At 39.9% G+C, this 22,863-nt stretch overlaps 1 long non-coding RNA gene across 25 annotated transcripts in view; it reads right to left on the bottom strand.

The window, feature by feature from the left end:
* The window catches only part of LOC119876491, a 309,631-nt gene that overhangs the window by 19,699 nt on the left and 267,069 nt on the right, over positions 1-22,863 (bottom strand). For 14 of the 25 annotated variants that reach the window (XR_005363295.1, XR_005363296.1, XR_005363283.1 and 11 more), the window contains one exon: positions 10,915-10,951. The exons of 1 other annotated variant lie outside the window; for it this stretch is intronic. This is a non-coding gene — a long non-coding RNA (uncharacterized LOC119876491). Of the gene's footprint in view, positions 1-930; positions 1,349-5,227; positions 5,270-10,914; positions 10,952-22,863 lie in introns of those variants that run through there. 10 more of the 25 variants (XR_005363281.1, XR_005363284.1, XR_005363277.1 and 7 more) reach the window with 4 other exon arrangements.

The following is a 22,863-nucleotide window of genomic DNA, read 5'->3' on the forward strand; positions in this document are numbered from 1 at the left end:
TGTTTTCTTTCCTTTGATACATTTAAAATTAAGATTCCGTGTTAATCTCCAATTAATTCTGAGATCAAGCTTCTATTTTAGCTCCTTGAATGAGTGAGATTGGAATGCTTTAAGGGAAGTAAAGCCAGAATAAGATATTTTCCAATTACATTAAATACCTTGTGGGCCCGGTTATTAGGCATTGCTGTATTAAGTGTGGGATTTTAAATCAGAATGTTATGATTTAAAATCAGAAATCATTTCAAGTCAGAAATGGAGCACTTAGGACAATAATGCTCCACACTTAAGTGGCTGTATCAAAAAAAGAAAAATAAAAAAATAAGAGGAAGGCTAGAAACTTCTATCAAAAGTGAAAGTTCATCATGAGCTGTGAAATTTAAAAGGGTTAAATATTAAGTATGAAAACTCAGGACAGAATACCCAAGATGCCCACCAGATGGGAATGTGAAGATGAGAGAAGAAAAAGAAGGAAGGAAGCCTATAGCTGACCAGAGCTTTTTCTAAACTGAGATCTACCGAGAAAATCAACCTTCCCCCACGTGGGGCTTCATAAAGGCCCTGACAGAGGGTCAAAGGAGAGTTGACCTTCACTGGATCCAGGCCAGGCTATGGGGTTAGTTGGGACTTAACAAGTCACCTTGTTACACCTCCATGCAATCTCATCATCCCAGGTGTTTGTAGCTGAGCACAGAAGAGGGAGTGATTCTTTATAGTAAGGAAATAAGCTTTTCCCAGTGAATTTTTAGCTACCCCATGGAATAATAAAGCATAGTAGTGACCATCAGGTGATGCCTGAGATTTGGCCAGCATTTCCCACAAATTTGTAGGATAGTCATGATTTTCAGTATTGTGACCCTTTACCTTCATAAATACAGGAACATAGAGTCTGAGCTGTAGTTTGGAGGGAAAAACATTTGTCACCACTCCTATGGAAACTAACTGGATAATTCAGTCTTTCTACTCTATTTCAAGAAAAGAGTGAACTTGCTTTTTTTTTTTTAGTCATAATTTTCTATTTACTGTCATTTGTCCTGGATATTGGGTGAAAGCAGGTAATTTCTTGCTTGTCTCTTCCATGCCTAATTAGGGGCCTGAGTCCCAAGTGATAATATCTCAAAGGGTACTTTACCATTATCAGCGGGTGGGGCCACAGAGTGGGGTGCAGAGCACTCTTCTACATGGGTCCTGAGGGGGCCTGCACCTGTTTTACTGGTTGCTAAATATTTTTAACATTTCCTGATACAAAAACTTCATTTTGAGATTCCTGATCACCCGGTGAAGAGAGCTGTGGTTCAGTGAAACACACTGCGTTTGACATCATCAAAAGATTTGGATTCCAGTGCCATCTCTGCCAAAAGAAAATGAGACATTAGGTATGAATGCCTAGAATAAGAGAGTGGGCTCATTTCAGTATAACTGTGTATGATGACCCACTCTTAAGTACGGCCTTTCTTATGACATTAACATGGAAGGGAAGCACACTGGAACATCCCAGATAAGGTCAACCAGGCTACCACTAAGGTCTCATTGGTCTCTTTGACTCAATGCTAGGATGTAGGGTAGACTTATCAGGCCTTAAAAAGTATCTCCAAGGGAAGCCTGGGTAGCACAGTTAGTTAAGCACCTGATCCTTGGTTTTGGCTCAGGTAGTGATATGAAGGTCATGAGATCCAGCCCCATTGGTGCTAAACTCAGTAAGGAGTCTACTTGAGGCTCTCTCTCCCTCTCTTGCTGCCCCTCTCCACTCCTGTTCTCTTTCTCTCTCTAATAAATAAATAAATAAATAAATAAATAAATAAATAAATAAATCTAAAAAAAAGTATCCACAAGTCTTCAGAAAATCATTACTAAAAGTGTGATTCATTTTGGGTGGCCTCTTATTGAGGCACAGGGCCCTGGAATTTTGTTTTTAAACATCCCACAAGAGATTTTGACATGAATGCAAAGGTGCCAAACACTGAAAACCACTCAGCCCTGGTGACATTTACAAAAAAGAAGACAGTTTCTGAATACCCACACTAATGCTGCTCTGCATTCATAGAGCTGCTCAACTGCTCTATGAATGCAGTTTCTGAAATGATTACTAGAAAAGGGTGTGTGTGCGCCTGCATGTGTGTCTGAGTGCTTAAGAGCACATGTGATTGAGAGAGACTGAGTGTGTGTTTGAGTGAGCGTGTGTATAAACCGTGTATGCTTATGGCACAGAACAAATAATATTCTTAATCCAGTCCCTCTGGATTTGTGGCAATATCACTAATTCCATCTGGTTTCTGTGACTTTGCTCAGGTTTCTGTGACAAAGCTAGACACATTCTTGTCAGATTTGACCCCTATGAATTTAATGAACTTCTGACTAAGGCATCAATTGAGACTGTTGAAGTTTCCTTTAACCCACACTGATTTGCACAAGTAAAGTTGCACTAGCTGCAGTTTTATAAAAAGCTTCTCAGGGATCTCTGAGCCTCGTACAGATTAAAATTTGGAGAGGGGTGGTGAAAATTCTTAAAGTTAGCAGGCTTCCCAGTCCATATTTGTAAAGGATTATTTGTCCCCATCTGGCCTCCAGAGGTTCACTGGTCCTCAAATATGCTTGCAGTGTCAAACTCCTTTCATTCAGATACATAGGAGCAGAACGACAGTCCTACTTCTGTGTGACCAATGGAAGCAAACCCCCACTTTTCTTCCAGCTGTCTCTCTTTTCCTGAGTGAGCTGGTCTTTGCATTTCAGTTCAGTTAAATAAATTAAATGAACATTTATTGAGGAGCAGCTAAGTCCCAGGCACTGTCCTGGGTGCTATTGGTGTTTGCAGCTAGGGTGGGTAGGGTCTGGGTGACAGATGAGCAAGACCCAATTCCTGCCTGCAGAGTCCCAACCTCATGGGACAGCCCATGAAGATAGCTATGCAAGGAAATATCCACCACTCAAATATAATGAGTGCTAACCTAGTAGTTTACCCAAAGCTTGGAAAGAGGGAAAAGGTATTGTCTTAGGAAGTTCATGAAAGTGCAACTGATCAGTGTCTGGAAGGAAGCTAAGTGTTTTGAGCCTCATTTGTTTGGGTCTTGAACTATCCCATAAATGTTTTTAATTCTGTGATACTGCTGGACATAGAACCACAACTAGAAATGCATTGAACACTGATTACTACATATATATACACACACACACATACCTATAAGTATTTATGTACTGATTTAATCCTCACAATAGCCCTGTGTAATAATAAACACTGATATTATCCTCATTTCTGAGGTGAGGAAATTAAGACAAAGAAGATAAAGTGACAGAACCCCAAGGCCACACAACCAGTAGGCAGCAGAAGCAGATTTTGATCCCATACCAACTCTAGAGATAGAAAGCTTAAACACCATGCTGAAATGTATACACGTTTATATTTTATGGCACCAACAACCTACCCTTTACTTTTTCTGCCTACATAAATATTTATCTACCCAGTTTAGTATCCTTCTTATTTTCCTTCAATAGTTCAATTGTTTGGTGAGGAGAATGACTACATATTTTTAAATAATTCATTTTTGCCTTTATCCCAATATTTTATGAGTAGTCACAGAAGTCCCAACTGGAAGAATGCATATCTAAAGGGAGTTTCTCCCCCATGCTGTTGGTGTACTGTCCCAAGGGCCCAACAAGTTAGAGTCAGATAAGAAGGCCCACTGAAGAGGGTCTGGCTATGAATTTTTTATTTTCATTTTTTTAAAGATTTTATTTATTTGAGAGAGAGATTGAGAGAGCACAAGCAAGGGAAAGTGGGAGAGGTAGAAGAGGCCTCTGCTGAGCAGGGAGCCCAACATGGTGCTCAATCCCAGGATCCTGGGATCATGACCTGAGCTGAAGGCAGATGCTTATCTGACTGAGCCACCCAGATACCTCAAGGCTATGAATTTTTAAACGTAGACCCACATTAGTGAAGATACTATAGATATGTGTGCAAATGATTCTGCCTAAATTTGACTGCTGTCCCAACTCCTGCTAAACCTTCCGTGGGCATTCTGAATGCTCTAAATTTCTGCCCAAGGAAGGTGAAAGCTTCTCATTCAGATCCCCTCAGATCGTTATATTCTCAGACACTCAGAAGTGCAAAGTTAACAGCCAGGAAGTGAGCACCCACAGTGGGAAGTAGTACATCACAGGCACCGAGAGTCTCAGGGATCAGACAAAATAGGAGCCAAATCCTGGCTTTGCCATTTGCTGGCTGTGTGCCTGTTTAATCTCTCTGCACCTCAGTTGACATCTCTGTGAAACAGAGTGGAGAATATCTCCCTGACAAGATTTTTAGTGAGGACTGAATAAAATAATGTATATAAGATGCTTAGTACACTGCCTGCCATGTAGTCAGGAAACCATACTTTTTTATGATTTGATTATAATGGGGAAAGCAGAGTATGAGGTACTTTGAGGGTTGAAGAAAAGAGATCAAAAGCAAAGAGCTCAGAATTGAGTGCTCTACTGCAACTGTGCTATGTCCTTTGACTTTGTGTTTGCATTTGGCCCCAGGAAATCATTGCATTTATTAAAGCTGAACAGTTAGATGAAGAAAAGCTGGGCAGTAGTGTTAGGAACAATACCACAGGGCCCCCAAATGTTCTCCATACACTGCCCCCACCCACAGTGCCCAATCCACACTCATACTACCACCCTTGCTTGAAATTCGTTCCTACATCTCATGGTGTTCCTTCTCTGAGGGGTTTGAGGGTTTGGCCCCTGCTTCCATCTCACTGGCCAGCCATGCCAACTTCCCTTAACACCACACCCTGGCCCAGCTTCAGACAGTTGTGCTTTCAATTCCCTTGAGGCTTCTGCCCTGACCCATAGCTTACTTAGAAATGTGTTGTTTAATTTCCAAACATCTTTCTATTGTAGATTTCTAGTTGAATTCCACTGTGGTGTGAGAACATATTCTGTGTGATTTCTATTCTTTCAACTTTATTAACATTTGCTTTATGGCTCAGGGTATGGTGTATGATGTTGGTGCATGTTCCCTGTGCACTAGAGAATACATATTCCACTGTTGTTCAACACAGAGGTCTATAAAAGTCAATGAGGTCCAGTTTCTGGCTAGTCCTGGTCAGGTCATCTAAATTCTTATTCATTTGGGGGCACCTGGATGGCTCAGTCAGTAAAGCATCCATCTCTTGATTGCAGCTCAGGTCATGATCTCAGGGTCATGAGATCAAGCACCACATCAGAAATTTGTTTGAGATTCTCTGTTTTCTCTCCCTCTGCTCCTCCCACTGCTCGCTCTCTCTCTCTAAAATAAATAAATAAATCTTTAAATCCTCATTCATTTCCTGTTATAACAATTATCTAAAGAAGGGTGTTAAGTCTGCAGTTATTACTGCATATTTTTCTGTTTATTTACTTCTATCAGTTTTTCCTCACGTATTTTGAAGCTTTACTATTAGATGCATACATATTTAGGATTATGACTTCTTGGAAAACTGACTTTATTATTATGAAATGTCCCTCTTTATCCCTGATAATCTTTGTGATTCCACAGTCTCCTTTGTCTGAAATTAGTATAGTTACTCCAGCCTTCCTTTAGTTAGCATTGTCATGTTATATCTTTCTCCATTTTTTTACTTTTTTTTTTTAAAGATTTTATTTACTTATTCGTAGAGACACACGGTGAGAGAGGGGCAGAGACACAGGCAGAGGGAGAAGCAGAAGCAGGCTCCACGCAGGGAGCCTGACATGGGACTCGATCCAGGGTCTCCAGGATCACGCCCTGGGCTGCAGGCAGCGCTAAACCACTGCGCCACCAGGGCTGCCCCATTTTTTTTTTACTTTTAATCTTAATCTATACATTTTGAAAGTGGGTTTCTTATAGATGGCATGTAATTGGGTCTTGCTACTTTACCCAATCTAAATCTCTGCCTTTTAACTGGTGTGTTTAGATCATTCACATTCAAAGTGATGTAGTATCATCATATTGAATTCTACCATCTTGCTAGCTGTTTCCTCTTTAGGGTACTAGTTCTTAGTTTCTATGTCCTCTTTTTCTGCCCTCTCTGGGTTTATTTGAACATTTTTATTACTCCATTTTATCTCTTATATTGACTTATTATTTATACCTCTTTTTTAAACTGTTTAAGTGACTGACTAGAGTTCTAATTATTTTCAGTGATAAAAAGTTTGATCTTTTTGTATTTCTTAAGAATGGGTTGGGAGAAAGCTATAGTTTTGTTTCTTGCTGAGATGGTCTTTGAAGTATTTTGGTTAAAATAGCTAGAATTTAAATAGCATATTGTAGTATGGAATATAATTTCATTTGAATAGAATGTTTAAATACATATTTCATTTGTAACCAATGAACTAACACATACTTTCTTTTTAATGTAGGAAGATTAAATCTGGATAAACAAAAATACTGTTTTTTACAAAAAGGAAAATACAGTAATTTTAACTTGTTCAACTTAATTCTGCTGAAAAAACATAGCCAGAAATCATTGAATTTTGCTCATTGGGAAAAATCCTGAAGAAATTTTCCCTTCTAAAGAAGCAGTTCTTATTTTTTGTTTTGGGACCACAACCTCTTTGAGAACTTGATGAACAATACCCTAGAAAAGCACATATACTCATACACATCAAATTTTGCATACAATCTCAGGGAATTCATTGAATCCCTTAAAGAATCTCTAGATCCCTGGTGAGGAACACCTGCCCTAGAGTAAGTAGTGAACGTTGTCAACAAGTATTTTGATGTAACCATATATCTTGGTATGTAGGCCAAACAGCAAAATATCAGGTTTGACTTGAGCTTCTTGGACAGGGCAACAGAAACTCTTGTCCTCTTAAACTTTTGTTTAAGCAGCCCCAGGTCCAGGTCATACCCAGCTCTGGCTCTTAAATTTGTCACCTGCCCAGTCCTATACTTTAATATGACAGTACTGCAGCCTCTACAATGGCAAAGGAAGTTTAGATAGTGAGAGCCAGCTGGCTAGTTTAAATTCCCAGCAAACCTAAAATGTGTTTATCCCTTCTATGCTATAAGGTAGAATTCTCCCGAGTGCAACGATAGCTTAAATTGTGGCTATAAACACTAAGACAAATTTGTCCATGAGCAAATTTTCACACTAATATAAAAACTATCTTCAGGAGAAGAGAAAGATGTTTCAAGCATCATTTGCTTGTATTTTTAAAAGAATGGTCTCCCATTTATACTTAAAAATTCAGTCACAAAGCATTATGGCTATGAGTCCCAAAGAATCCACCAATTACTCCTCCCTTATTCTTCTGCCAGGTTCTGAAATCTCTCTCAAACTATAATACCCTCCCGAGTCAATCAAAACAGAGTTATTTGACTTCTTTCAGTAAAATTTTTAAAGCAAATAACACCATTAACTTTATCCATTCCTCCAAAGATGCACTTCCCATTGGCTTGTATTTCATTTTTTCCTTTCATGTATTTGTCTCTTTTAATGATTTAGTAAAAGCTGTATCTTCAAAATATTTATCTCATCTGCAAATGAATCCCACTTGTCTCCCAACTGACATAATGCCATATAGAAGTATTTTTAATATTATCGAATAGAGATGATGGAACATATTTTTCAATATTAATATGCCTTACTTTCCAAATGGTAAAAATAATGGAATATTTACATGAACCAGATTGAATGGAACCCTTTGGAAACAGCCATTAAGGAGCTGGTTGACCTGTGACTGGGAAGCTTACTCTGCCAGTGAAGAAACTGCCTTGGATTTAGTAGAGTTATTCCTGCACTCTACCTGAGACTCATCATATGATTTGTCATGCTTGTATCTGTTACTTCAGCAAACTGGAATCCTATTATTTTTAAATCTTCCATATCCTTGGACAAAATGTTATATATACATATTGCTTTCATCTTGCATAAGGGTGAATGGAAACAAAACAAGCGATGTTTATAATGAAAAAAAAACCCTCTTTTTCAAATTTCTTAAATAAAAATGTTTGAGAAAACTTCATTTTCAGAATATGTTAAAGGAACCCTAAAGGAAAGAAAGGCATCTCTTTTTGCATGTTTGTCTTTTCAGTGCTCTTTGAAATGATCAGAATGTCAGGACTTTGGCATTTCTAAAGGTACTCTAACCAGATAGTTTTAATTCCTCTTTATTCTTTGTAATAGTTTATACTCTACAAAAGATAAGCTTCCCTTTCACTATCGACTTTTCTTTTCCGCTTGATAAACAATGATACTTGTTTAATGTGTTCCCAAAGAAGGTTAAATGAACTTAGATCAATTTCAGTGACTTCCTTGTTTACATGTCATACTCATTAATGATATCCTCAAAACTACCATCCAACACAGCTCATCTATTCCACTCTGCTTTCTCCTCTGTCTTAAGCATCCTCTCTAAACAGAAGCCCTTTTTCAATTGCTTGGCAATATCAGTAAGACTCATTTTCACTTGGCACTAAGAAAAAAATACATTGCTGGTTTGATTCTGTTGTTCCAAATAAAATCAGAACTAGAAAGCCAGCACACAACTGAAAATTGATGCATGATTTTCTCCTTCAGTTCTTCACCCTAAAATGAGGTGTTGCACGAAATTCCTGATGTTCCAAGTTTTCCAAGATTATAGTAAAAATCTCAATGGATCATCAAATACGCTGAATTTAGGGTGGAGCATGCCACTTGGGAAAAGTCAGCCACCCTGGTTTCCACCAGCATTAGCCTCTGACAGCCATGCAGTGTTTGCTACTCTGACACATCCTAAGTTCCTGGTGTGCCGATTGAGGGTCACCTGCTTAATAATTCGGCCAACTGCTGCAAGTTCAAAGAAAGCTATTCTTTTCCTATAGCACCATGACAAAGCTGCTCACTTCTTGATTTTCAAGAATCAGAGTATAAAGGACAATAGAGAGAGGGAAAGAAGGGAGGAAGTTACACCCATGAGGACAGAATTCAAAGAGGGAGCAAGGTCAAGAACTTAGCTGAGGTGAAATAATCTTTTGTAAATGAGTGAAGAACAAAGGTCAGAAGGGGAAAATTTGCCCATTTTCTCTTACAGTTTGGGGGTTGGGTGGAAGAATTTTCATCCACAACCTCAGGTAAGTGAAAAGCAGTACCTTAGTACACTACTGCTACAAGTCTGTTATGGCTGCCGGGAAAAAAGTTGGTTCAGGTTTTGAAAAGGGTGGAATAGACAAGGATAGATATATCAATATATTTATACCAATAGGTATGCCAATATTTTAAAAGTTTTATGTTTTGGGGTACCTGGGTGGCTCAGTCAGTTGAGCATCTGACTCTTGGTTTCAGCTAGGACATGATCTCAGAGTCATGAGACTGAGCCTCATGTAGGGCTCCACATGCCGCAGGGAGTCTGCTTGAGATTCTCTCCTTCTCCTTCTGCCCCTTCCCCTGCTCCCATGTGTGCTCTTTCTCTCAAATAAATAAATAAATCTAAAAAAAGTCTTATGTTTTTATATACCCTTTGATCCAATCATGTAGCTTCCAGGAATTTCCCATTTATTTATTTAATAAAAACATATTACTTATGGTATGTCAGGTAGTTTTAAGTGCTTAAGAAATTAACTCATTTAATTTTCAGAACAATTTTTTGAGATAGGCACTATTATTTTACAGGTGAGGAAAATGAAACACAGAGAGGTTACATAACTTGTCCATAGCCACCAGCTAGTATGTGGCAGAGTCAGCATTTAAACTTATGCTGTCTAACTAGAGTCCCTGGAATTAACTATATACTATACTACCTGTGATGGTTAATTTCATGTGTCAATGTGACTGACCACAGGGTGCCCATATTAAAACATCATTTCTGAGTGTGACCATGAGAATGCTCCAGGGTAAGATTAGCATTTGAATTGGTAGATACAGAAAACTACATTGCTTTTCCCAATGTGGGCAAGTAGGTGGGCATGTACAATTTGCTGAGGGCCTGAAGAGAGCAAAAGGCATAAGAAGGAGGAATTCTCCCCCTCTCCTCCTTTTTTTCCTGTTTCTCTGATCAAGCTGGAACATCCCATCTTTTCCTAACTTTGGACTGAGGCTTCTACCCCTGACTCCCCTGGTTCTCAGGCATTCAGAGTCTGACTGAATTCACACCACCGGCATTCCTGGGCGTCTAGTGTGCAGATGGTAGATTGTGGGATTTCTCAGCCCCAATATTGAGTGAGCTACTTCCTCATAATAAATCTCTTTGGATAAATTATATATATAAAACCAGTAAGAGATATTTATATAGCCAATAGAAGATATACAGTCGACCCTTGAACAACATGCGTTTGAGCTGCACAGCTCCATTTATACATGAATTTTTTTCTATAAACACAATGCAGTACTGTAAACATATCTTCTCTCCTTTATGAGTTTCCTAATATTTTCTCTAGCTTACTTCATTGTAAGATTATAGTATATAATACATAAAGCATAAAAATGTATATTATTGACTGCTATGTTACTGATAGGCTTTGGGTCAACATTAGGCTATTAGTAGTTAAATTCTGGGGGACTTAAAAGTTATATACAGATTTTTGACTATAAGGGTCAGTGCTCCTAAACCCCATGTTGTTCAAGTGTCAATCATATATATTACCTCCTATTGGTTCTGTTTCTCTGGAAAACCCTACTATACTGCCTAAGTAGTCAGCATGAATGTACACAAAGATTTAGCTATGAGGCTGTTCATTCAACACAAACACATTAATGCCTACTGTGTGCTAAGTGCAGCCCCTCTTTCCTTTTCAAATGGAGGGTAAAAACTCATTGTGAGTCATAAAAAAATTTAGTGGATTATAACAAGAATTTCTTCAAAAAATACAGAAAAGAATTAGAATAGAAATTAACAGAAAGTGAGTTTTGTTTCATGACCTTTTTTTTCACTTATATGTGTGAACACAAGCATATATGCACAGGGGAGTACTGAATCAGAATGCTGTGTACTTACCGTAAGTTATTATCAGAAAGGTTTAAAAGTCAGCAATCTAGTAGTAAAGAAAAACATTAAAAAAATCAGATAAGTAATTATACTGTATTGTTAAGTTTTTTAAAATAATTGCAAAAAGTTGTCTGACAATAGGAGATTAAATAGATTATGATATAGACATAGAATAGAATTCTATCTAGAAACTAAAATTATATTGTTGGGAAGTAATGACATAAAAACATGTGCAAGATGCAGAGATAAGGGGAAAGTCAGATTATAAAACAACATGTGTAATATACAATAAAAAGCAATAAAAAATATATATACACACATGCACATATGTGTATTTGCACAATGGACTAAAAAGGATAGTCATCAAGATCTTTCTTGATGTGGAGTTGTGCAAAAAAATATTATTTCATCTATCTGCATTTTCTGCAATTAGTGTAATTACTTTTATAAGATATACCCTTATATAAAATATTTAATGTACATGATTATATAATAAGGATTAGTATAAACATAATGAAAATTCTTGCAAACAATAAAAATAAAGAATTCTAGCAGACAATAAAAATAAAGAATCTTTGCAAACAATGATAATAATAATGAAAAGGACAAACTATCCAATGAATGAGTGGGCAAAGGATGGAAACAGATTATTCATGGAAGAGGAGCTTTTCTTCCCGAATAAACACATCAAGTGATGCTCAACTACACCAGTGACGAGAAATGCAAATTATTACAGATAAAGATAAAAATATCTCTTTTATCAGTTTTGCAAACTGTTAACCTGGCCCTATGAAAACCACTCTAAAAAATCCTATAACCTGGAATTTCAGAATGGAAATGAATGAGTGGCCACCTTACAAAGGAGTAGGTACTGTAAATATCAAACTTTCCCAGGTACTTAATATGTGCTTTTATTTCTGCCTCAAATTCTCAGGGCCAGAGGTTGGAGAGACTGAAACACTGGCATTGATTAGTAGCCCTACAATATCATGAAATAAATCATTAAATAAGGTACAAAGGCTTCTCCAAAAAAGTACAAACACTTCTAACACAGATAGAAAGATAGTATTTAGGGGCACCTGGGTGGCGCAGTCAGTAAAGCATCTGTCTTCAGCTCAGGTCATGATCTCAGGGTCCTGGGATTGAGTTCTGCATCAGGCTCCCTGCTCAGCAAAGAGCTTCTCCCTCTCCCTTTGCCCCTCCCCTCACTTTTGTGCTCTCTCTCTCACTCTCTCTCAAATAAATAAATAAAAATCCCTTTTTTAAAAAAAGAAGGCTGTCTATCGGAGAGATATATTTCAGAATGGAATATGAACTTCAGGTTTTTTCTTTAATCATTTTTTGGAGAGAAGGCCCATCTGGACAGGACTCAGTAACTAGAAAATATGCATCACTTTTAAGGAGACACAAGACACATTTGGCCATTCTTGGTGGTTTCTGACAGTAATGTCATTTAGCACTTGTATCCTTAAATATTTCATTTTTATAGTAACTATTGGTTACAGTAGTGGTGGTGATGGATAATTGTACTTTACTGTACATTTGACTAATATCTTTCATGAACACTCATTACTTGAATTGTCTTGCTTGTCCTACCTCTTTTCTCCTTTGTCCTGATTTCTTTATTATTTTATTTATTTTATAAACCACTATAAAGAACTTGGGGAATAAGACTGACAAATACATGCACAAAGAGTCAAACAAAAGCTATCTCATACCATAAGGCAGCCTGAATTTTTCCCCATAGACAAAGAGGTCCAGATCAAATGGCTTAGCTAATGGCTTATAAGTGGCCTCAGAGTGGGAGTCAGGGATTAAAGTCTCAGGTGCTGACAAGATGACAGTAGGCTATATCTTCATAATCCAGAGAATTGAACCTGATTGTCCCTATGGTCATTACTTCCTATTTCCTTCTCTTCCTACTATTGCTGTAATCATTTCTCTTTTTAAGATTTTATTTACTTGAGAGAGAGAAAGTGAGCACGAACAGGGGAGAGATGCAGAGGGAGAAGCAGATTCCTCACTGTGTGGGCAGCCTGATACAGGGATCAATCCCAGGACCCTGAGATGATGACCTGAGATGAAGTCAGTTGCCCAACTGACTGGGCCACACAGGTGCCCCTTGTTGTAGTCATTTCAACCAAGCTCAATAGAATGTGGTCACTGCATATAAGCTGGGGGAGTGGGAAGAACAGAGCAGAGGATGAATTTAGTCTGCTCTGCACAGATAACTGTTTTGGGGTTTGTTTTTTTTTAGAGATTTTATGTATTTATTCATGAGAGACACACAGAGAGAGGTTGAGACACAGGCAGAGGGTGAAGCAGGCTCCATGCAGGAAGCCCGATGTGGGACTCGATCCCAGGACCCTGGGATCATGCCCTGAGCCAAAGGCAGATGCTCAATCGCTGAGCCTCCCAGGCGCCCCAGATAACTGTTTTTAACGTAAAATCTCTTTTGTACCATATTTTTTATTTGGACTTCTGAAAGTAATAATAATACTTTAGTTGCCTGTCAAGTTATATAACACAGGATATATTTACTTCTAGATTTTAAGCACACACATGCACAGAAACATAAGGGAATATGCCATCACATCCAGCTGTATTTAAAGATTTTCCCAATAATTAGTTCACAACAGGTGATTAAGCAGTTATTAAACATACTTTAAGTGAATCTTCAAGGGCAAATGAAACATTTTAATAACAATAACATCACAGCAGCTAAGTACATAAAATAAATAAAACAAAGTAAAATGAAATTAGATAATTACTAAGACAGATTTCTTCTCCCAAAGCTTCCTCAAACCCTCACTGGGTACTTCAGGGTTGAGGGAGGACCACAGTTTATGGCAATTGTTGGTGTCCCCAGGGCTGTGGCAGTGGGTGGTAATATGAAATAGAAAGCCAGCTTGCCAGAATGTGGTTCTGATTCACCATCTTCACAACTGAACTGGGACAGAAGTGAACAGTACGAATCACCGTAAGAAAAGGGATGTTTCTATATTCTGGGCTGGTGACTGGCTACACAGTGGGGGGAAAGTGGCTAGAGCCAAGAAGCTCCCTTCAACGTTGCTGCTACTGCAACTCCTTTTTTTATCTTTGTATCCTTCCTTTAGAGTTCTAAGAGCTGGAGCTCAAATTCAGTTTTGAGCTTTGAGCTAATAGAGAGAGGGAAGGCAAGAGGTTAAACCAAACAGTTAACTGTGTCTCTTCAAAACTGACATTTAATACAGGGTGTAAATCACTAGGGGAGCCTGTTATTCCTTCAGGAATGCAATTACATAGGGTCAAATAAAACATGAAAGAAACCAACAAGTTTTAAAATGTAGTATGTTCTCAAAAGTAGGCAAGAAGGAATGTGAAGCAGTTCAAATATGCTAACACTCCCTGCTGTCCTATAGGAGAGGATTACAAGGAGAGGTTTCTGCTCTTTAATGATTATGTGGTTAAGCACGGGTATGGAAGCACATCGCCCAATCTGGCTGCTTCCCACTGGACCCTCAGCTTCCCAGAGCTCCCTGCATTCATTCAAAGCAGGTGTAGGCTTTGCTGTTCAGCCCATTACCATTACAGTCCCATTACCAGCCCTGCCCTCCACTTAACACTTTTCAAAAGTGTTTATATGGCTGTACAGAATACACTGTGGGTATTTTTTTTCTATTTCACTCACTCCTGCACCCCCCCCCAAAAGCAAACCCAAAAACCCACCAGGAGAATCCTTATTCTGTGACTTCAAGCTAGACAAAAATTAATGTTTGACTTCTTCTACAGGCTTTCCAATGTTTATAGCCACTTGTAAATAGTGTAGGCGCTAATTTGCTCCATGGGGCAGTGGAAGGTGCGCTTATGTTTATATTTTGGGAAGTGTCTGTTACAGTTTAGTGCATTTCAAAAATCTGATGTCTTAAAAATATGACTCACCTTCAGTTTAACATCCTCATGAACTAGGGTGACCAACTCGTCTCAGTTTACCCTATGTTCTTTTTGATCTAGCACCGAAAGTCCCACAGCACAGGAAACTTTTCATTCCCAGCAAACCGGGATGACTGGCCATCCTATTTCACACACATAGCACACATTCTCTCTTTATCCCTGTGTTTCTTGCCCTGCAGATATATCCCAGGTGTGTGTACAAACAGGCATACATGTGACAGACCAGCAGATTCTGAATCAAACAATTTGTGATTAGTAATTTCTTTAAAGTTTTGCTTTTAAGCATATGCAACAGCATGGTAGAAACTGGGTCTAAATTGTGTTGAGGAGAGAGGATGGCTGGGAAGGGACACTGAGATCACTACTAAACTAATTATAAAAGAATTCAAACAAAACAGACAGGTCAGCTGGGTTCAGATTCCTGTATAATCACTGACTTTTATAAGCTAGTTCTCACTTCTCCAAGAAAAATACAGTTTCAAATGAGTTGTGACTCAAACTTGACTTTCCTTATCTTGCTTACAAAGTGTATCATACTACAAAGCTGACTTCGCAGAGTCTAATTCCGAAGGGTGCAGATTCTATCTGGTTGGTTGAATCTTGGGAGTTTCCTCTCCCCCAGCTCCCCCCTACCGGCCCCATCCCTCACCCCTAACCAGGCAATGGTGGCCCCAGGCTGGTCCTTTTGAATCCTGCCAAGGGCAAGGAGCTGCCCAGGTCAAGCTCACTGACTAGCAGGCACCTTGGGGTATGTCTCCAAGGTGCACAATTTCCTAAGCTCCTTGCCACCCTGGCAGTTCCATGTGCTCCCAGGCCTTTCCAGCAATCCCTTGGCCACCCCACAGATTGCACGGCTACCCTAGCACCTAAGATATATCATTTTGACTGTAAGCTGAGTTATGAAGGTCTGGGAGTCAGCTGAACTCCTGAGAGCAGTCTAACTGAGCAGACCCAAGACCAGAATAAAACTTGGTTTATCTTAAATATCTAAGTCCTTTGGCTCTTTGATTCATTCATTGACTCTTTTTCTGACAGTGCAATTGGAAATCTATCTGTCCCAAGAGAATCCACATTCTCTCTCTCTATCTCTCTCTTGCTCTTTCTCTCTCCCCACCTCTCTCGTTGTGGCCATTTTCTTGTTCTGTCAAGAGATGCCAAACTGATACATTCACCAGAAATAACACAAAATAAAGCAAAAAGTAATTATAATTAAATTTTTTTTCCGGCTTATGTGAAACTCTTACCTCAGAGGATCTCCTTTCCTATGCTTAGAACTTGTATGTCCAGATCAGACACGCTATAAGCATCAGTCTCAAAATTTAGTCAAATGCAAAGAAACTGGTAGTAGACAGGGCAAATAAAAGCCTGAAGACTAAGGCTTGAAAGGGTAGAAAGGTGTAGAAAGGTGCTTCCCTGCAATTTTCAAAGGAGCATCAGGTATGCGCTGGGGGACAGAACCTGGGCTTGGGAGGCCAACAGATCTAGGTCTGAATTCCAGCCCAGGCACTTATTAGTCATGTGATCTTGGACAAGATACTTCACCACTATAAATCTCAGTTCCTCATCTGTGCCATGGGGATAATACTAGTTCTAATATGAGGACAGGAAATAGCATATGTAAAGCACTCAATGCATAGTCCATGTTTAATAAGCAGCTTTCACTACCATGGCGATGGATTTCACAGGATAAAGTGAACTCCTCCAAAAGCTCACAGTGCCCTGTGTGTTTTGACCACTGGGCTTCTTCCCTAATGGACATCTCTAGGAACTCCGAGCTCTTAATCTCAGTCCTCCACCCACGCTCCCTAACTGGCCTGAGGCAAATCACTTATCTGTCTCAATTACTTCATCTGCACAGAGGAGGATAATAATATTTACCTCCCTCAGAGGAGTGTTGGGAGAATTAATGAATGCTTGTACCCTGAGATCTACAGATGAAAGGCAGTGTAGAATTGCAAAGTATTATTATAAATATTAGTGTTATTTTGACACATTTGCATGCATGCATATGTGAGCAAATTTGCACCTAGAGCACTGGATGGGAGTATGTGATTTTCAAGTATTATCCTGTGAGTACCCCTGGCAGCCCACGGATGTTTGTCTGTGTAATTCATACACAATAAAACAACTGGTCCCAGAAATAAAAATTTGGGTAGCTGGTATAAAATCAACCTCAACCATAGCGTATGGTTAAGTGCTTTCTAGAAGTCTCTTGGCCAGTGCCACAGTCCTTCTAGCTTCCTTTAGGCGTAAAACCTGACTATGTGATCAGCTCCGTAAAAAGCAGTGAAGTGTAACTCTCAGACTTCTCTATCCGCCAATTCAGAGAAACATCCTTGAGCCTAGAAGTGTTTGCTCCTGAGCTAACTGCATCCACTTGCAAAACACACACTCATAAAATCCGATTGCGATTGCGAAGAAACACCTCTTTCAACCCACCTCACAGCCCTGTTCTGCCCCTTCCACGTCAAGTGCCAAGTTCCAGCTCTTGAGGCTCCTCTCCTCTTTCCATTAAGGCCTCTGCTTCCTCCCACTTGTCCCCATTCCATACTGACTGAATTCCCTCCTCTTGAGGGGTGAGAAGTAACACTACAACACTATCCACCATACCATCACATCACATAACTCCCCAGAGATCACTTCTGTGACCTGTGCTTTTAAGAATAAAAGAGTAAGAAGCAAATGGAAGTTACATGAGGAAGTTAAAATTCCCTCGTGCCTTGGGACTGAGCCCTCGGCTGCCATTCCTGCGTGGATGAGGATGCGGTCCCCTCCTCTAAATCCAGATACAGAGCAGCATATGGACATGAGCAAGACGCATGTCTGGTCTCCACCATAAACCTTTGCAGCCTGGCAAGAAACAGCAAGGCTTATTCCAGACCCCAATTCTCATTCCTGCTACAGCCATCATAAACGCCTGCTGACACCAAAGAACAAGCCTGTAATCCTCATAAAAGAACATTTTTGAACCCTGGAAACCAAAGAGGGATACCAACGCCAGTTTTTAAACTGACATTCCCTCTGCTCCTGGGCTAGGTCGGACACTGACGAAGCAGGTGACCGCCTTCGAGTTATGGGTTAGAGGCTGTGCACTGGCCTCCCTATTCCTAACATCTCCCCCCGTGGCTGGGCAGATGGCCTGGAGTTCCCATAACTTGTGGTTAAGACATTGTCTCCAGAAGGCTGTGTGTAGAATGGAAATATGTGACATGAAAATCAACATGTTAAATCATTCCAGCAGTGTGCTGGATCCAGCTCTCAATAGCTTGAAAGAGCCAACTATGTGCATCTCTTCCCAACTCTACGTTCTCCTAACATTGATGGCCCAAAATCAGCCAGTGGTGCCTTGAAATCACCAAATGCCGCAAATCAGGGCTTTTTCCCCGAGAAAGGTGACTGTGAAACCTTTACTGCACACCACCAATTAGCACCCACTTTTACCCATTATCATTTGGTAATAAGACAGGTTGATGCTGTTGCCAGGGAAAGAAGTCCAGGTTGGACGTGAGTGTGGAAAGCAGGGGGAGTCAACCAGGACAGCAGGTGAGCATGCGTTGCCATTGTCCGGGAGCAGCCAGAGGGTAGTGAATGCCTTGGGGAGGAGTGAGCAGAATGTATCCTTCTAGGTTTTGCCAAAGGTTGGCCTGCCTTGTAGATTTTAGCTGCAAGTAGAGGATGCAGCAAGCACTGCATTCCCTAAGATGCTAGCAGAAGAAATGTGGGGTTTAGACTCTTTGTTGCCCTAACAAACTGTATAGTCTCTGAGCCTCACTTCCCTTAACTATAAAATTCAGTTAACTGTACTCCTTTGATGGGATTTGTGAAGGATTCAGAGAGATAATGTTAATAAAGTACTTGCCCTTGACAGAAATTCTAATATTGATAAGTTTATGGACACTTCACTGCCCTCTTATTTACTGTTTCTCAACAGTATTTGTCATGTTCGGTCAATCTGGACCTGAAACCTTCAACCCTTCTAGCTTCTGAAACCCAATGCTCTCTTTGTTTTCCTCCTTCTTCTCTATTCCTGCCTTTATTGGGTCTTTCTTCTCTAATCCCTCTCAAAACTTAATCCAGGGCCTCCTTCTCTTGTTTCTCTGCATAGCCTCATTAGGCAATCTCATCTAGTCCCATGGATTTAAATGTTATCTTCATGCTGATGACTTCCAGACTCCTAGAATTATCCTCTGTCTAGACCAGTGATTCTTCAAGTAGGAACCCTGGACCAGCAGCATCAGCATCACCTGGGAACTTGTTAGAAATGCAAATTCACAGGCCCCACCCAAACCTTCTTAACCAGAAACTCTGGAGGTGGGCCTGACGACAATCTGTTTTATCAAGCCCTGCAGGTGTTTCTGATGCTCCCTGAAGTTTGAGAACTACTGGTTCGGGCTAACATATTTAATAGCCTTATTTACATCTCTACAGAAATATCAGACTTAATACACCTGACACAAAGCTCCTGTTCCCTTCCTAATTCTGCCCACCTACCATGTCTCAGAATTGCTCTCCTGAGACAATGGCATTATCATTCATCCATTTGCTAAACCTAGAAATCAAGATGATCCTTTCTTTCTCCAGCTTCCTCAGTTCACAACTAATCTATTAGCAAATATTATTAATTCTATCTCTGAATTATAACATCAATTTGCTACTTTCTCCACATTTCCCCCACCACCACCATAACTGGGACCACTATCAAACATTGCTTGTTCAAGCAAGACCAATGCAACCTGCTTCCACTCTGGTTCCCCTCTAACCCATGCTCATCTGTTGCAGCAAGATAGCTAGATCTTCTTAAAATGGAACTTGGCTTATGTCACTCTCCAACCTAAGATACATTTAATGGTTTCCCTTTACACCTAGAATAAAATCCAAACCTGGTATTATGGTTTCCACGGCCCTGCATGGCTTCACACCTCCCCATCTCTCTATTACCTCACCTAGTGGCACTCTCTCCTTCTCCCCTCCTGTGTATAACACACACTGGTTTTCTCTCAGATCCCTGAATGGGCCAACTCCTTTCTGACTCAGGAACTCTGTTCTTCTGTTGTGAATTTTCTTCCTCACCCTGTGAGTGGATGGCCACTTTCCATCCTCACAGTTTCTGGTTAAATGTCACCTCTCTTTGTGTCCTTCCTTACCACCTATTAAAGTCCCCTCCATACCCATTATTCTCATCACCTTTTTATTTCCTTCCTGGCATGTCTGCAGCTTGTTAGTTTTCTAGTCAGTTATTAATCTCTTGATGTTGGTTGTGTTTTGTTTCCCTCTGTCCCTCTCACCCTACCACCCTGAGCATAAACTCACAAGGGAAGGGGGCTTAGCAACTTCATCACTATCAGTGTCTGGCAAGGTAACTGAGGCAGAGTGGGTAGTGGTTGATGTTGCCATTATTATTATAACATGGAAAGGAGGGCAATCTGCTTCACTCAGTCTATCAATTCAGATGTTCATCTCATGCAGAAACACCTTCACAGACACACTCCGAGTACAGTTGGACCAAATGTCTGGGCACACTGCAGCCTAGTCAACCTGATACATAAAATTAACCATCACACCACACTACTGATAAAACTCAGAAAGATGAAGACGCTCACACTGTAGTGAAACCAGGATTCCAATCCATGTATATCTCTCCAAAACCCCATACTATAGGTGTTGCTGCTCAGTTACTATCATTTTTATTTATAATTCCCAAGCCCAATGTGTGTTACAAAGAAGATGCTGGTTATTCATTTCTTTCTTTACCCAGGAGTAAATACTTTATTCTAGGCTAACCCAAACACATTTTATGATATAGGGGCTTCTGCTCCAAGAAAATAACACAAAGCAAGAGTTGGTGTGTAAACAACCAACTGTGGGGGGAAGGAGAATCATTTCTGAACTTGGGCCCCTAACCACAGACTGAAGATAAACTATTCTTTTAATTTTTTGCTCCCTCATTCATAGGAATTAAAAGCTTTCAAATGATTCATCACTGTAGTTATAGCTGGCATATCAAAGGCACTCCATAACTGTCTGCTACAACAGACAAGCAAATAAGTGGAAACAGGATGTTAATTTGAAATTTTCTACTGGGGCACCAACAGGAAACAGAAAGGAAATCCTAGCAGAATATGCAGACCAAGATTGTAAACACTTAAAGAAAACATTAAGAAATAATCTCTCAACTCTAGATATGTTCACCCATAATGCAGACTTAAAAGAGCAGAGACAAGGCCTCCATGAGGGTCTGACTCACTGGGATTCGAGATCTCTCACTTGAAAGCCTCTAAAGTGGGGCTTTGGAGAAGAGGATTTCCTGGGGTCCACTTCTGCCTGTGGCTCCACTACTTAGCTCTCCTGCCACCAGGGGAGAGAGAGAGAGAGGAGTACCCACCCCTTATCCTAGTTCTAAGGAGAGAGGCTCCAAAGGGAGCATCTGGAAAGCCTGCCGTGTGTTTTTCCAAGTCCTGGGGGAGAGAATGCAAGAGGCCGGCTAACAGCAAGTATAGCACAGTAATAACTGCAAGCCAGTGCTTTGAGAGCCCCCCAAATGTGTGAAATCCACAGAAGAATGTTATCCTGCTGTCATTAAAAATGGGGCCCTGCCCTGTCTAAATAAGCTTCTGCCGGAGGTCAGAATAAAGTGTAAGAATGCAGAAGCCGAGTGATCAGTGAGGCTGCAGAATGACCAGCCAGAGAAGGGATACCACCCACATCAAACGAGTTGAACTTGAAGAGGCCCCTGCAGGGGAGCCTCTGAGGAACCCACAGAAGAACTTACAAGGTCCAGAGATGGCAAAGTCAGCTGATGACAGCAACAGTCAAGTAAGGACCTGCCAAGTCTTTTGTCATCCCCACCACTTGGGTCCCCTGCATAGTCAGTGGAGAGAGGAGGAGAAAAGCAAGGCAGGTAAGAAGAAATGGACAGTGACCCCTTCTCTACTTTGAAGGGTCGACCAGAAGTACGACTCAAGCTGGGGAAGAAAGGTGATTTAACACTACACAAATTCAGAGTTTGGTTATTACATAGGACTGGACAATTAATTAGTGAACTGGGGCCATGATTATGACACAAGTCATAATTGCAGGGTATTTTTTTCCCTAGATGATCAGTGAAGCAGCCCAGCCCAGAATTTAATCCGGAGCTTGAAAGTGGGACTAGCTCTGCTAAATAGATGTTAACTCTCCATGAGTCTAGTTTGATCAATATACTATTTACAGAATGAAAGAATGGTGAATATATGAATAAATAAACCAAATCCTAACAATTCCCAAAGCTAAACTGTCCATGATGGGGAGACAATTCCAAATGCTGCATGTCCTTTCAGATCCCACTTGTCTGTAGCATCTGCTAATGGAGCTTCGAGATAAATCCAGGATAAAATCCTAGAGAAATAAGGAGGTTATTTTATTGATTAGTTAGCCAAAAGCTATGATAGCTGAAAAGCTTTTGAATTAAAGGAGTCAGATAACTATAAAAACAACCCTCTTTCCCAATATTCCAACTCCACTCCCTAAAGATGACCCAAAGTCAGCAATTTGGTCTATAAATTTCTAGTCCTTCCTCTATACATTGGCATAAATATAGGGACATGTAACTGATATATTTTGATGTTTGCTTTTTTAATGGATTCACCATATTTGTGTTATTCAATAATATTTGTTTTGACTGAACATGTTTTGCTTTCTAATAGGTGCACATAATACTGATATCTCATAATTTATCCAGTCACATTACTATTGATGGGTCTTTAAACTGTTTTTAATTTTTTATCAGAGTGATACAGAAGAATTTTTTCTAACATCTCTGCAGGCACAAATAATGCTTCAACACAGAATTCTAAAAATGAAGTTGTTAGGGTCAAAGATCCATTTCAAATGTAGACAGATACTGCCCAAAAGATATTAATTTATATTTCTACCAGGACTGTCTAATGGCATTTACATCCCCCACACACTTGCTGATGCTGAATATTATCAAGGTATAGTCTTTTTTCCAATTCACTCAGTAGAAATGACACCACAATGTTGTTTTTA

The sequence above is a fragment of the Canis lupus genome, chromosome 8 (genome assembly GCF_011100685.1).
Source record: "Canis lupus familiaris isolate Mischka breed German Shepherd chromosome 8, alternate assembly UU_Cfam_GSD_1.0, whole genome shotgun sequence".
NCBI lineage: Eukaryota > Metazoa > Chordata > Mammalia > Carnivora > Canidae > Canis > Canis lupus.